The 16,541-nt window shown below is 40.5% G+C and overlaps 1 protein-coding gene across 3 annotated transcripts in view; it reads left to right on the top strand.

The window, feature by feature from the left end:
* Positions 1 to 16,541, top strand: part of stk33 (serine/threonine kinase 33) — a 189,800-nt gene that overhangs the window by 12,850 nt on the left and 160,409 nt on the right. The window contains exon 2 of one of the 3 annotated variants that reach the window (XM_041198449.1): positions 6,096 to 6,173. The exons of the other annotated variants lie outside the window; for them this stretch is intronic. The gene's annotated coding sequence lies outside the window, so the exon portion shown is untranslated. The remainder of the gene's footprint in view (positions 1 to 6,095; positions 6,174 to 16,541) is intronic. 3 annotated transcript variants of the gene reach the window in all.

Raw genomic sequence — 16,541 nt, 5'->3', positions numbered from 1 at the left:
TTCTATTTTTGTCTCAGAAAGCTCCTGTTCACTGTAACCAGTGCAACATTTCCATTTGCCATACCAGGAATCCTTGTGACCTTGCTGAACTGCATTTCCATTTAATAGCAGTTTTATTTGTCACGTTCTGACAAAAGATCATTGATTTGAAACAATATCTTGATTTCCAGTTCTTCATTTTTATTTTAGATTTCCAGCATCTGCAGTATTTTGCTTTTCAATTAGTAACAGTTTTGTGTTGCTTATCTACTGTTTTAATTTATTTCTGAAGGAAATCTTGCCTATTTAAATTAAATTGATACATTTAGTCAACATGTCTACAAGTGATTCAATATAAATTGATTCTGTTATACAAGCTTTTTTATTTTACCATATTTATCTGACATTACCAGCCTAAATTACTGTAGAAACAATAGGTTAAATAAAGGTTGTGTAAAATAAATTGCTAAGGAAAAGGGATTAAGTAATGATCCTCCCTAATTTAACCATATGAGATGATTTAAAATAATTTAGATTGTGCAATTTTCATTTTCCTTTTCAGACCCTTTTGTTTCACTTGTCCATATTTTTTTTAATAAGTGCACAATCAGGACATCAAATGAGATGCTCTTAGGAAGGGAGGTGGTGGGCATGAAAGAAGAATTAATGTTTAACAAGAAACTTTGAAAGTGCTTTTGTGAGTTGGCTAGAGTTATTTTAGAGTACCATACTGTTCACTTAATCTTCATAGGAATGAATATTGCACTAAAAAGCATATTGTTACAAGAAACTTTTTTTTGCTCATTTTTATTTGAATTCACAATAATTCTGGTAAGAGAATAGTGATTAATTCACGTTAATGACAACTTTTAAACATTTCGGCGTGTTCTAACATTCTAAAACTTGGTACAAACCAGCTGTTTATTTTCTGCTTTTCTGTCAATTTCATTTTGGTATTGAACTATAACAATTTACATTTTTAAGTGATAAATAGAGTGGAGTAACAGTACATTCTGCTTGAGAATTCTATATTGTTGTAGAATTCAGACATGGTTTTTGTTTTCTTTGAGACAGAAAACATGGGATAAGTGAACATTTGTATTAGGAAGTATGTTGGGATGGTGCTCAGTACCTGTAGAAAGTGAGGGACACTGTGGGGGAGGGAATAGAGAGCAAAGCTATCATTTTAGAGGCTAGCTTAGTGATTCCTTCAGCTTTGGGGAGTGTGAGATGAGTGGGTAGACATGCGCTTACACTGCAAGTGAAAACTTAAAAAAAATCCACTTGTTGTATGTCTTGTGTTAGTGACAATGACATCGCATGACTGGAATGACACTGAGATAGTCTTTATGATGCAAGCACTCTGAGACTGCATCATTTGACAGGAAGAGAGGTGAGGCAGATATTGTTTCTGTTTACAGAATAAAGAGACAGTTACTAGGATGTAAATCAGTCTGGGTAATCAGATTCTGACATTTTTTTATTCATTCATTCATGGGATGTGGCATTGCTGGCAAGGCCAGCATTTATTGCCCATCCCTAACTACCCTTGAGAAGGTGGTGGTGAGCTGCCTTCTTGAATTGCAGCAGTCCACGTGATATAGGTGAGCTCCTGCAGTACATCTTGTAGATGGTACACTCTGCTGCTATTGTGTGTCAGTGGTGGAGGGAGTGAATGTTTGTGGGAAGGGTGCCAATCAAGTGAGCTGCTTTGTCCTGGATGGTGTCAAGCTTCTTGAGTGTTGTTGGAGCTGCACTCATCCAGGCAAGTGGAGAGTATTCCTTCACATTCCTGACTTGTGCCTTGTAGATGGTGGACAGGCTTTGGGGATTGAGAAGGTGAGTTAATTGCCACAGATTCCTAGCCTCTGATCTGCTGTTGTAGCCACAGTATTTATATGGCTAGTCCAGTTCAGTTTATGGTCAGTGGTAACCCTGAGGGTGTTGATGCCAATCGTAATACCATTGATTGTCATGGGGAAATGGTTAGATTCTCTCTTGTTGGAGATGATCATTGCCTGGCACTTGTGTGGTGCAAAAGTTACGTGTCAGCCCAAGCTTGGATATTGTCCAGGTCTTGCTGCATTTGGACGTGGACTGCTTCAGTATCTGAAGAGTTGCGAATGGTGCTGAACATTGTGCAATCATCAACGAACATCTCCACTTCTGACTTTATGATGAATGTAATTGATGAAGCAGCTGAAGGTAATTGGCTCTAGAACACTACCCTGAGGAACTCCTGGAGTGATGTCCTGGAAATAAGATGATTGACCTCCAGCAACCACAACCATTTTCCCCCTCTGCTAGGTATGACTCCAACCAGCGGAGAGTTTTCCCGCTGACTCCCACTGATTCCAGTTTTTCAAGGGCTGCTTGATGCCACACTCAGCCAAATGCTACCTTGATGTCAAGGGCAGTAACGCTCATCTCTGTAGTTCAGCTCTTTAGTCCAAGTTTGAACCAAGGGTAATATGGTCAGGAGCTGAGTGGCTCTGGTGGGACCTAAACTGAGTCAGTGAGCAAGTGATTGCTGACTAAGTGCCCCTTGGTGGCACTGTTGATGACAGTTTCCATCACTTTTCTGAATACCCCTTGTTGAGTTAATTGAGCACAGAATAGACGGTACTGTTATGATTCCGGACCAGACCCCTAAATGTTTGGTACGGTCTGGTTAGGGACCAATAACTTTTTGTTTAAAGTAGATAAAGATTGATTTTCAGGACACCGATAATGTTTTTAAACTGGTTGTCAGTGTAACTTTTAGCACAATAGGGATTGTTTAGCAAGTGCTATCCAATTGTGGAATCACATATAATGTTGGACATTATGTTTTGAGTTTTGCAAGCATGAGTTGGTTGGGTGCATCAATACTCTGCCAGCTGCGAACAGCTAAAGGAACATACTGTTTAATATGATCCACTAATTGTTGGGACATACAGCCTACATACCTGGCATCACAACGGTATTGAAATTCATATTCCACATTACTCATTTGTGTGATAGGCAGAAAGTCTTTTTGACTTGACAGCAGCATCCTGTTATTGGAGAATACCACTTGTATTGCTGCTGCATAGTTGCAGCATAGTTGCTGAAATTTTTGAGACACCTTATCCTACCAGGGTAATCTGAGGTAGGCTGGGAACTTCTCTGGACCGAAAGCGTAGATCTTAATTTATAAATAGCTTATAACATACTGTTCAGATAATCTTTTCATTTTGTTCCACAATTACACATATATATTTACAAAGGCTTAATCAAGACACAAGCAAATACATGTTTCAAGCCTCATTAACAGGATTTAAACATTATTGATAAAAACAAAAAAACTGCGGATTTTTGTTTTTGTTTTAAACATTATTGCTTTAACATAACTCAGTGCCTATACTTTTTCTTATGTCCTTCCTTTAACTCTGCAAAGAATGTTTCAGTTAAGTCCACAGCCCAATTGTTGCCCTTTTCGTTAACTGTGGGCGTAATTCCACCTTTAAATTCATCTTCTGAACTCAAACATGGTAATTCTCATTGTGCGCCAATAAGGTCAAAATGGCTTTTGTGTGCCAACAACTCATCTCTTACATACGAACACAAAAATTAGGAGCAGGAATAAGCCACTTGGCCCTTCAAGCCTGCTCCTCCATTCAATAAGATCCTGGCTGATCTGATTGGAACCTCCGCTCCACGTTCCTGCCTACCCCCAATAACCTTTAACTCCCTTGTTTATCAGGAATCTATCTAGCTCTGCCTTATAAATATTCAAAGACTCTGCTTCCACTGCCTTTTGAGGAAGAGAGTTCCAAAGACACTTAACCCTCTGAGAGAAAACATTTCTCCTCATCTGTCATAAATGAGCGACCCCTTATTTTTAAACCATGACCCCTAGTTCTAGATTCTCCCATGCGAAGAAACATCCTCTCCCCATCCACTCTGTCAAGACCTCTCAGGATCAATATCGTTGCCTCTTACTTTTCTAAACTCCAGTGGATACAAGCCTAACCTGTCCAACCTTTCTTCATAAGACAACCTGCCCATTCCTGGTATTAGTCTAGTAAACCTTCTCTGAACTGCTTCTAATGCATTTACATCCTTCCTTAAATAAGGAGACCAGTAGTGTACAAACAACTCCAGATGTGGTCTCACCTGTGCCCTGTATAACTGAAACATAACCTCCCTACTTTTGTAATAAATTCCCCTCACAATAAATGATAACATTCTATTAGCTTTCCTAATTACTTGCTGTACCTGCCAACAAGCCTTTTGTGAATCATGCACTAGAGCATCCAGATACCTCTTAATCTGAGCTCTGCAACCTCTCACCATTTGGATGCTTTTTTATTCTTCCTGCCAAAATGGGCTATTTCACATTTGCCCACATTATACTCCATTCGTCAGATCTTTGCCCACTCACCTAACCTATCTATGTCACTTTGTAGCTCATTAAGTCCTCTTCGCAACCTACTCTCCTATCTTTCTTTCTGTTATCATCAAATTTAGCAACCATACCTTTGGCGCCTTCATCTAAGTCATTTATATAAATTGTAAAAAGTTGAGGCCCCAGCATTGATCCCTGTGGCACACCACTCGTTACATTCCACCAACCAGTAAAAGATCCATTTATGGCTATTCTCTGTTTCCTGTTAGCTAGTTAATCTTCTATCCATGCCAATATGTTACCCCCTGTACTATGATTGATCAAAAGCCCTATTGGCTGTTTCAAGAATGTTGTTCAGATGCTTTTTATATTCAAATAAAAGTGTTCTGTATTCCTATTGGATTTGATCTTTGAACTATTGAAATCTTTTAATTTCTCCTGATCCCATTCCAAACGTGTCTTATTTAATTTTTTCCGAGTGATGTCAACAGCTTCCTCGTTTCAGACTGTTGTCACTTTGACAAGCGGACCACAGGAGCCGCAGGTACAGGTCACGATCGTTTATTCGAGCAATTGCAAGGAGAACACCATCTCAATACAGCTCGAGACAGCACTCTGCTAAATTACAAGTGTTCAACATATTTATACATTATTGGTCACGTACAAGAACAGTTTCCACATTCCAATCTTGTCAGCATCTGCCCTCACACCTTCTTCTCCCTCCCAGAAACATGATAGGGTCCCCCTTGTCCTCATTTATCACCCCACCAGCCTCCGCATTCAGAGAATCATCCTCCGCCATTTCTGCCAACTCCAGCATGATGCCACCATCAAACACATCTTCCCTTCACCCCCCCTGGTGGCATTCCGTAGGGCTCGTTCCCTCCGTGACACCCTGGTCCACTCCTCCATCACCACCTGCACCTCAACTCCCTCCCACGGCACCTTCCCATGCAACCGCAGAGGATGCAACACGCGCCCCTTTACTTCCCCTCTCCTCACCGTCCAAGGGCCCAAATACTCATTTCAAGTGAAGCAGCATTTCACATGTACTTCCCTCAACTTAGTCTACTGCATTCGTCGCTCCCAATGCGGTTTCCTCTACATTGGAGAGACCAAACGTAGACTGGGTGACCGCTTTGCAGAACACCTTCGTTCTGTCCGCAAGCATTACCCAGACCTCCCTGTTGCTTGCCATTTCAACACTCCAACCTGTTCTCATGCCCACATGTCCGTCCTTGGCTTGCTGCATTGTTCCAGTGAAGCTCAATGCAAACTGGAAGAACAGCACCTCATCTTCCGACTCGGCACTTTACAGCCTTTTGGACTGAATATTGAGTTCAACGATTTTAGATCGTGAAATCTCTCCTCCATCCCTACTCCCTTTCTGATTTGTCCCCCTCCTTTTTGATTTTTCCAATAATTTATATAGATTTTTCTTTTCCCACCTATTTCCATTTTTAAATATATTTCCATCCATTGTTTTATCTCTACCTTTTAGCCTTTTTCGATTCCTTCACCCCACTCCACCCCCACTAGGGTTATCTGTATCTTGCTTGTCCTGCTTTCTACGCTTAATTAGCACATTCCTTTAGTAATATCACCAGCTTTAACACCTCTTTGTCCTTTTGTCTGTGACGTCTGTTGGTTGTCTCCACCTGTCACTGGCCCTTTATCCAGCTTTCTTGTCCCAACCTCCCACCCCTTAAACCAGCTTACATTTCACCCCTTTTCTGTTTTTCCTTAGTTCTGTTGAAGAGTCGGGACTCGAGACGTTAATTGTGCTCCCTTCCCAGATGCTGCCGGACCTGCTGAGTTTTTCCAGGTATTTTTGTTTTTGTTTTCGATTTCCAGCATCTGCCGTTTTTTGCTTTTATCGTCAGCATATAGGTTCACATTAAACAGACTTCTCTGGTAACAGGTACATGCATCGTACGTCACTATTTTTCACCCAGGCAGAGACGTTCCCTCCTACCTAAAAAAGGACCATCTGTTCTTTGCCTATCTGTTGAAGAGCACACTTAATCCTAGTTGTTATTGCCAATGCTCTGACCGCAGTCCGGTTCCCAAGGCCTTTCTGTTGTTTGTAGGTCCTAAGGCTGTGCAAGGTTCATCTGGTAACCTTTAACTGCCAATGTGCTTGGTAGCCCTGGTTGCCTGGAGATTTTAAATAATTCATTCCTTTTCAATAAATTCTCCCTTACCATAAATTCTTTCTTACTTTCTTCCCCCTAACAGGACTTTTATTTTTCTTTCCAATGCTTTAAGTTTTCCATGCAATTCACAAACCATATCTTTCCAATCCTTTTGGGATTTTAAAAGGTCTTTTATGAATCTTCCCATTTCCCTGGATTTCTGCTGCTGCCTCCTGTGTCAGCACTGGCAAGTACTTGTGATTTGGTGTCAGGAGCCGTTGACACTTCCGGATCACTTTGTGGTCTGTTTATTCCATTGAAAATTTTTATTTGTTAATTCTGCAGGTACCTCGCTGCCTCTATATTGTCCATTACTGAGGCAGATACATCAGTATTTTTACTTGGATCAGTTCTTTGCTCAACTGGATCTCAAATAGGCAAGTTTTTATTTACAGGAGCAGCTTTGCAACAATGATACCCCATCGCAAGTGATGGAAAAACCAGACTGCCTGCTATATTATTGCCGAATATAAAGTCTACATTACCTTATAGGTAATTTCAGAACAACTCCAAACACATAAGGCCCCTTCATCAGAACACAATTTAAATTTACTTTATGCAATGGGAAAGGCACACACTTCTTCAATACCCTGTATTAATACATTTCATTCAGCGAACTTTCTGAAGAAAGGTCCAAATCCTTTGTTAACAATAAGCTTCAAGCTGAATCAGTATCTCTCGGGATAACAATTTTTCTAGAATCTTTCTTGGACAAAAATGGAGTGACTTCGCCTTCAAATATCAATCCCCTATAATCCTTTGCATCTGTATCTCTTCCCAATGCAATGGGTTTCTTACAATCTTAAACTTATAGTGCAGATTTCCCTGTGGAAATTCCTGTCACTTGCACCAATGCCACTAATTTAACACCCATTTCTTTTCCTGGTATAACCTTTTCTGAAGATGCCTATTCCTGTTACTGCCACCGGTTTATTGTTCAGCTTCCAACAATTGGCTTTGAGATGCCCTGTCTTGTGGCAATAAAAGCAACCTGGTTTTGTTACATAACTTTTATCCTCTACACTATCATTTTTATTTACTGGACCAGCTTCTGTTTTCTCCCTAAAGCTAGACTCCTATGTGTTGCTGCAGCTTCCCTGTGAGTTTGCATATGGAAATCTACTTCCCCCTGGCTGCCTATGTGATATATCATACTCATCTGCCAGAACCTCTGCCTCACATGCTTAGAAATCTTACATTCTTCCAAGTGTGACTTAATAACTATTGGATGCTGTTTTGAAATTCTTCCAATATTATTGGCTCTCTCACATTCTCAAAAATTTGTTCTAACTTCATTGAATGAAACCACCGGTCCCACAACATTTCTTTCTCCCTAGCAAATTCTACAAATGTTTCGTTTGGTCTTTAAAGTCCAACATTTCAATTGATAGGCTTTAGGAACAAGCTTGTAAGCATTAAGTACCACAGTTTTAACTACCTCATAATCTGAGGATTGTTCTGCTGAAAGGCTAGAATACACATCCATAGTCTTCTGGACCAAAACACTTTGCAAAATGAGAATCCATTGTGCCCTTTGGCAAATTTAGTTTTGTATCCACCTTTTCAAACAAGATGAAATATCTCTCAACTCAGTATTCAGCGAATTTAGTTACTATCTGAAGACTTTTTTATATCAAAGCTTGTAGTGGGACTCAATTCCTCATTTTTCACCCTGTAACCTAACCTTTCTCTAGCCAGTTCATGCTGTCTGATTTCTTTATGTCTTTGAAGCTCTCTGTCTCCTTCTTTATCTCTTTCCTCCCTTGCTAATCTCGCTCTCTCTAGAGTTCAAGTTCAAACTTTTGTATTTCTCTCTTTTCCAGTTTGAGCTTTTTCATTTCTCTTTTTCCAGTTCAGACTTTTTCATTTCTTTCTTTTTCCTCTTTTTCTCTTAAGCAGCTTCACTTGCAGCTGAATTCTAGCTGACTCATGTGGTGTATACCTATGTCAGGTTTTCTTCTAATGTGAAGTGCTGTGCTATTACCTCAGCTTTTTCTGCTTTCTTGGCTCCTGCTTTTAATTCTCACCCTAACTCTTCTGCTAGTGCAATTAACCTAGCTTTGGTTAATTGTTGCAAATCACTTGAGGATAAGTTTTCCTCTCCAGAAAAATCATAGTGATTGACAAAGCCATTCTGTTTTTCAACCAGTATAATAAAATTCATCATGGAAATCTTATCAACCTTAACTTTAGCAAGTGCCAGCACTTATATTTGTCTGTGGATTCAAAATCCTACTAGAGCCCCCAATTTATGTTATGATTCTGGACTGGAGCCCCAAATGTTTGGTATGATCTGGTTAAGAAGCAGTAATGTTTTGTTTAAAGTAGACAAAGCTTGATTTTCAGGACATTTGCTAAGAAAATAAAGCCACAAGATTACATGACTTTTGAACAAACAAACTTTAGAATGCAAGGTCAGAAAGATAAAGCAATTTTTAATATCTATCTTAGACTTTAACATTCAGGGTTAGTGAAAGGTACATGTGAACTAATAGGAAAACTGTGGTTGAATACACCACACTGCAGTCAGTGGCAGATGTGACCAAGACAGATTCCACAAATTTCTCAACAACCCTCCCAGATGTTAGTAAACACTGTGAGTCAACCAAACTTGTTGAAACTCTGCCTCTGTCATGAGGGATTCCAGTCTTTACCTTCAAAAAAACTCTCAGTGGAATTCTCTCCAAAGGTTGCTCCAATTCAGTCGCTCTCAATTACAGCATACCTCCCAGGATTTCACTCTCATCTCCCGAGACTCCATTGTCCTGGATTGCCGGGTCTGCACTCAAGCACTAACTCACAAACACAACTTTAGCTCTTCCGTTGCGCTGAGAATACAACTGCTCTAAAGGGTTATCTTCACCCCAACAGCCCACAGTATCGAATCACCAACCTTCTGCTGCCTTATTCGATTGTCGGGGCTTCCCCGAGCCCTCCTTGATTACCAAATCTCCTCCTGAACCAGTACTTTTTCAGTTTAAGGCCTCTTCTTTGCTCCTTATTCTTTGCATCTTTCTCTTCTTAACATTTAGACCCCTCCCTGCCCCCCTTTTCTTCAGGACCTCTTTCTGTCCCTTCTTCCTTGTCCCCTGTCTGGGACTCTGCTCTTGGTCATGTGACCTGCGTTTTTGCACTTTTTTCTCTTTTTTATGCAGGCTCACCACTGTCAGTTTGGCCGAGCCCTTTAACTGCCGGATTGTGCATGCGTCACCCACTCCTGGCCTGCGTATGCACCAAATTCCTGAGGCTGGGACTTGGAGTTCTCGGCCGCTGCACTCGGTGAGGTAAATCTGGATTTCATATCAGTACATGCTGCAGCCATGGTGTTTTGGTGGTGGAGGAGGTAAATGTTTAAGGTGGTGGATGGCATGCTAAGTGGGCTGCTTTTTCTTGGACTCGAGACCCTTGAGTGTTTTTGGAGCTGCACTGACTCAGGCTCCTAACTTGTGCTTTGTGGATGGTGGATGCGCTTTGTACACCAGGTGAGTTCATTGCCACAGAATCCCCTACCTGTGGCCTGCTTTTGTAGCCACAGTATTTATGTGGCTCGCTCAGTTAAATTTCTGCTTAATAGTCGCTCCCAGGATGTTGCTGATGGAAGATTCAGTGATGGTAATGTAATTGTGTTAAGGGGAGATGGTTAGATTCTCTCTTACTGGAGATGGTCATTGCCTGATACTCATGTGGTGCGAATGTTACTTGCAACTTATCAGCCGAAACCCGAATGATGTCCAGGTCTTGCTGCTTGTGGACACAGACTGCTTCATGATTGAAAAGTTGCCGATAGAATTGAAAACTATGCAATTATCAGTGAATGTAAGGGCATATAGTAGCAGGAGTAGGACATTACCCCTTGAACCTGCCCTGCCATTCATTAAGACCATAGCTGATCTTTTGTGGTCTCAACTCTACTTCACTATTTGCACCCATAACTTGACTTCCTTGTAGATCAAAATTCTAAATAGCTCACCTTTGAATATACTCAATGGCCCAGCCTCCATGGCTCTCAGGGTTAAGAATTCCAAAGGTTCACAAGTCTCTTGAGAGAAAAAAATTCCTCCTTATTTCTGTCTTCAATGGGATATTCTGAAACTCTGCCCCCTATTTCTGGATTCCACCGTGAAGGGGAGCTTCCTCTCAGCATCTACCCTGTAAAGCCCCCTCAGAATTTTATATGTTTCAGTAAGATCACCTGTCATTCTTCTAAACTGCAATTCTAAACTAAAATGCAACCTGCCTATATGTACGAGTGAACCTTCTCTGAAATGCCTCCAATTCAAGTATATCCCTCCTCAAATAAGGAGGCCAAAACTGTATGCAATACTTTAGGTCTGGTCCCAGCAATGCCCTGTACAGTTCCCAACTTTTATACTGCATCTCTCTTAGAGCTAAGACCAACATTCCATTTGCTTTCATAATTACTTGCTGTAATTATGCTAACATTTTTGTGATTCATGTACAAGGACACCCTGATACCTCTGTACCACAGCATTCCGTAGTGTCTCTCCATTTAAATAATATTTTGCTTTCCTATTTTTCCTACCAAAGCGGATAAGCTCACATTTTCCCATGTTATGCTACATCTGCCATATTTTGGCCCACTGATGTAACCTAGCTATATCCCTTTGCAGACTTGTGTCCTCACCACTCGCTTTCCAATCTATATTTTATCATCAACAAATGTTGCTGCAAGTCATTAATATAGATTGTAAATAGTTAAGACCCTAGCATTGGTCTCTGTGGCACCCCACTAGTTACAGTTTGTCAATGTGAAAATGACCTATTTATTCCAGCTATGACTATTCATTTCCTTTTAATTAGCTGATCCTTTATCCATGCTAATGTATTACTCTCAACAGCACAAGCTTTTATCTTGTGTAGTAACCTTTTATGCGGCACTTTTTGGAAATCTAAATACACTGCATCCACTGATTCATCTTTACCCACACTGCTTGTTGCATCCTCAAAGAATTCTAATAAATTTGTCAGAAAACTAATTCCCTTCATAAAACCAAATTGACTCTGCATTTCTAAATGTCCTGCTCCTACAATTTCTTTCAATGACTGATGTTAAACTAATTGGCCTATAGTTTCCGCTTTCCATCTCCCTCCTTTCTTCAATAGGGCATTACATTTGTGGTTTTGCAATCTGCTGGGACCATTCCAGAATCTGGAGACTTTTGGAGGATTACAACTAATGCATCCACTATCTCTGCAGCCACTTCTTTTAAGACCCGAGGACACAGGCCATCAGGCCCAGGAAACTTGTCAACCTTTAGTCCCATTAGTTTCCCTACTACTTTTTCTCTGGTGATAGTGCTTTAAGTTCCTCCCTTGATTTTCCATTATTATTGGAAGGTTTTTAGTGTCTCCTACGATGAAGACAGTTACAAATTTCTCCTTTATTATTTTTATTCATCCTTTTGCTGGTTTTTAAAATTTTCCCAATTTTCTGACCTACCTCCAATTTTCACAGCGTTGTGCTTAACTTCCTTATTTGGTCACAGATGGTTCATCCTTCTCATAGAGGCTTTCTTTCTCAATGGAAAATATCTTTGAAAGTTCTCAAATATCTCCTTAAATGTCTGCCATTTCTTATCTTACCGCCTTAACCTTTTAACTTATTTTCCCAGTCCACTTTAGCCAATTCTGTCTTCATGCTTTTGTAATTGCCTTTATTCAAGCTTAAGACACTAGTTACAGACCCAAGTTTCTGTGAAATTCTATCATGCTGTCTTTCTTTCCTAGAGGATCCTTTGCCATGAAATCATTAATTAATCCTGAAATAAACACAAAATGTTGGAAATGCACAGCAGGTCTGGCAGCTTCTTTGGAGAAAGAAACAGAGTTCTGAAAATAGCCTATTCCCTTTTTGGTTCCAGAACATATTGTTCTTAGAATGTATTCAGGGCAGTTTTTACGAATATGTCCTCAAGGCTGTCTTTGTCAATTTGATTTGTCCAGTCTATTTGAAGTTTAAAATCACCCGTGATTATTGCAGTTCCTTTCTTAGAAGTCCCCATTATTTCTTGAATTATACCCTGTTTAAGAGTGTAGGAATTGTTGGGGGCAGGGGACTATAAACTACTGTCATGAATGACTACTTTCCCTTGCTATATCTTATCTCCACCCAAACTGATTGTACATCTGATCTTCCGAGCCAAGATCTGTTCACTGCTGTGCTGATATCATGCTTTACTTACAGAGCTACCCCAACTTCTTTTCCATTCTTCCTATCCTTTTAAAATGTCAAATACCATTGAATATTCAGTTCCCAGCTTTGGTCCCCTTGCAACCACGTTGCAGGTCCATCATATCACATCCATTTATTTATTTGTGCCATCAATTCACCTATTGTATTACCAATGCTGCATACATTCAGATAAATAGCCTTTAATTCTGCCTTTTACCATTTTGTCCACTCTTAGCCTATTTAGCCTAGCACTCATATTCATGCTCTCCACCACCCCCCCCCCTTCCTGTACACTCTGGTTAGCACTACTGTGTACTATTGTCCTTTCTCTTCAACTTTCTAAATTTTCCCTCACCTGAACACTTGACTCCACTATTTAGTTTAAAGCCTCTATACCGTCTTAGTTATTTGATTGTCCAAGACACTGGTCCCAGTGCAGTTTATGTGAAGCCCATCCAAACAAAAAAGCTCCCGCTTTCCCCAGTACTTGTGCCAGTGCCACTTGAATTGAAATCCATTTCTCCCACGCATTCAACTCTCTGATCTTGTTTGCCCTGTGTCAGTTAGCTCTTGGCTCAGGTAGTAATCTCCACTCCTGGCTTGTGATGGAGGGAAGGTATTGATAAAGCAGCTAAAAGTAGTTGGGCCTTGGACACTACCGTGAGGAACTTTTGCAGCGATGTCCTGAGACTGAGGTGATTGACCTCCAACATCACAACCATCTCCCTTTCTACTAAGTATGTCTCCAGCCATGGAGAGTTTTCCTATGTTTCCCATTGATTCATTTTTACAAGGGCACCTGGGTCAAATGCTGTCTTGATGTCGACAGCAGTCACTCTCACTCCTCTCACATCTGGAATTAAGCTTTTCTGCTCATGTGTTTTTCCGAATGGCAGGTTTTGACTAATGGGGTACTGCAGGATCAGTACTTGGGCCCCTGCTAGTCACAATATATATCAATGATTTGGATGAGGGAACCAAATGTAATATTTTCAAGTTTGTTGATGACTCAAAACTATGTGGGAATATGAGTGGTGAGGAGGATGTTAAGAGGCTTCAAGGTGATTTTGACAAGTTGAGTGAGTGGGCATAAACATGGCAGATGCCATATAACCTGGATAAGTGTGAAGTTATCCACTTTGGCAGGAAAAACAAAATGGCAGAGTGTTATTTAAATGCTGATAGGTTGGGAAATGTTGATGTACAAAGGGATCTGGGTGTCCTTGTACACCAGTTACTGAAAGCAAGCATGCAGGTGCAGCAAGCAGTTAGGAAGGCAAGTGGTATGTTGGCCCTCATTGTGAGAAGACTTGATTACAGGAGCAAGGATGTCTTACTGCAGCTGTACAGGGCCTTGGTGAGACCACACATGTAGTATTGTGTGCAGTTTTGGTCTCCTTACCTAAGAAAGGATATACTTGCCATAGTGGGAGTGCAGTGAAGGTTCACCAGACTGATTTCTAGGGTGACAGGATTGTTGTATGAGGAGAGATTGGGCTGACTATGCTGTGTACACTAGCATTTAGAAGAATGAGAGGGATCTCATTGAAACATATAAAATTTTGGCGGGACTGGACAGATCGGATGCAGGGATGATGTTTCTTCTGGCTGGGGTCTCTAGAACAAGGGGTAACAGTCTCAAGATATGGGGTAGGTCATTTAGGGCTGAGAGGAGGAGAAACTCCTTCATTCAGAGGGTGGTGAACCTGTTGAATTCTCTACCACAGAGGACTGTGGAGACCAAGTCGCTGAATATATTTAGGAATGAAATAGATTTCTGGACTCTAAAGGCATCATGGGGTATGGGGAGAGAGTGGGATCATGGCATTGAGTTAGAGGATCAGCCATGATCATACTGAATAGCAGAGCAGGCTCGAAGGGCCGAATGACCTACTGCTGGTTGTATTTTTTTCTACGTTTCTAAGATTGTAACAATCTCTGTGGCCAAGCGGCCCTAGCAGAACCTGGCAGTGGTGAGCAGGCTATTGGTGAGTAAATGTCACTTGATAACACTGTCGACACCAAACTCCATCACTGCTGCTGATTGAAAGCATATTGATAGGATAGGAATTCACCAGATTTGATTTGACTTGATTTTTGTGGGTAACCTCTGTTGTTTGTGTAAACTGGCCATAAGTTAATAAAGATACTCAGCAGAACAAAGCTGCATGTGCACTAAATAAATTTTAAAAAACACCATGTACTTAGATGCATGCTTGACTTATGAAGTGTCAAAATAGTATTAAGTAGAATCTCATTTATAAAAGCAGTGTTTTTGAATTATTTGAATTTAAACATTTATCTCTAAATGCTGGATGTTGTTGGCCTGACAATAGTAGAGAAAAATAAGGAAAAAACCCTGAAAGCTTTGAATAAGAAAATAACTTTTCAGTCATTAACCCCATAGGTGTTACTAGAGAAATGATTGCTGATTAAAGTTAAATGACGATACAATTTGATATTATGCAAGGTTTAGATGCACTGTCTGTACAGCTCTTCATTTTGATGATTGTGGGTGTAGCAGAGAGAGAAGGATGAGTAATGTTGTCCCAGGGAAATGTAATCAAACTGTGTTACAAACATATGACGAGCTGAATAACTTTTCTTAGCCCCGATGAAGTCATACAGACTCAATGTTAACTCTGTTTCTCTCTCCACAGATGCTGCCAGACCCACTGAGATTTTCCAGCATTTTCTGTTTTTATTTCATATTTCCATCATCCGCAGTATTTTGCTTTTAACTTTTTCTTAGGCTTCAGTTTTTAAAGTCATGGCTAGAGACTGGGAATTTTTCTTTCCCTAACAAAAGAGGGCTGAAGCTAATTATAGTACCCCCTATCACCACTATGTCTGAGATGAACTGACTTAGTTCAGAGTTGGGGTGGTGTGCTGACACATTTCATCTTCCTGGCATTTCTGGCTCAGTTTGTTTTCAGATTTATACTGATCACCTCTGGTTTGATTTCACAGGAAACCCTTACTTTCAACTGTGTGGTCCTCCATGTGGTCATGTGGTAAAATGTTACATGTTCAGACATGTTGTCATGACCCACTGGGGATAGTGCACTGTAATATCAAGCCCCACTGTTCCCCAAGCCGCGATAAATGTGAAAAGTTTGACCAACCACCAGATTGCCCCAATTCTACCTAACTGTTTAATTTAGGTTAACAGAATATGAGTACCATGATTGTAAACTTAATAAGTAAATAACAAATTGTCTTTAACCAGTGGCAAAAGAAAGAAATGTGAACTGCTAACACCTAACACTATAACTTAAACTACCCCTTCTTAAATCCCTATACATACACACACACGCCCACTACATGAATTTTAAGGGTGGGATAAACCAGTTCAATAGCACCAATCTGGAGTACAGGATTCGATGGGTTGATTTTGATCAATGTCTTTCAAATTCCTTTCAATCTTGTTGATGATATGAGGTGGTCTTCCAGCACTTTCAGTATTTAACTCACTGGTTGAAAACTCGCTTTTCAATGTCTCTAACAGTGGTTTTCTCTTGCTCCTTGTTAAAGGGTTTCCTCAGAGAGAGGGAGCAGGTTATATAGATATGAGGAGAAAAAGCCAGCTAGCTATTATTGTAGAATTACTGGAATCTTAGACACAAAGGAGACAAAGGTTTTGGTCTTGTTCCTTTCAGGCTAGGAGCTGTTCAGCTGCGCTGCCCTCACACCAAACCTGGTTTCCTGGTCAGGAACCAATTAAAACATTGCCAGGCAGCTCCCTTGGCCCAGGAATACTTTCTGGCACCATTTTGTCTTTCATGGCACACTCTATTCCAGGACT

This window comes from Carcharodon carcharias, chromosome 10 (genome assembly GCF_017639515.1).
Source record: "Carcharodon carcharias isolate sCarCar2 chromosome 10, sCarCar2.pri, whole genome shotgun sequence".
Taxonomy (NCBI): Eukaryota; Metazoa; Chordata; class Chondrichthyes; order Lamniformes; family Lamnidae; genus Carcharodon; species Carcharodon carcharias.
The sequence above is the reverse complement of the archived record's forward strand: the minus strand, read 5'-3'. Positions and strand labels throughout refer to the sequence as shown.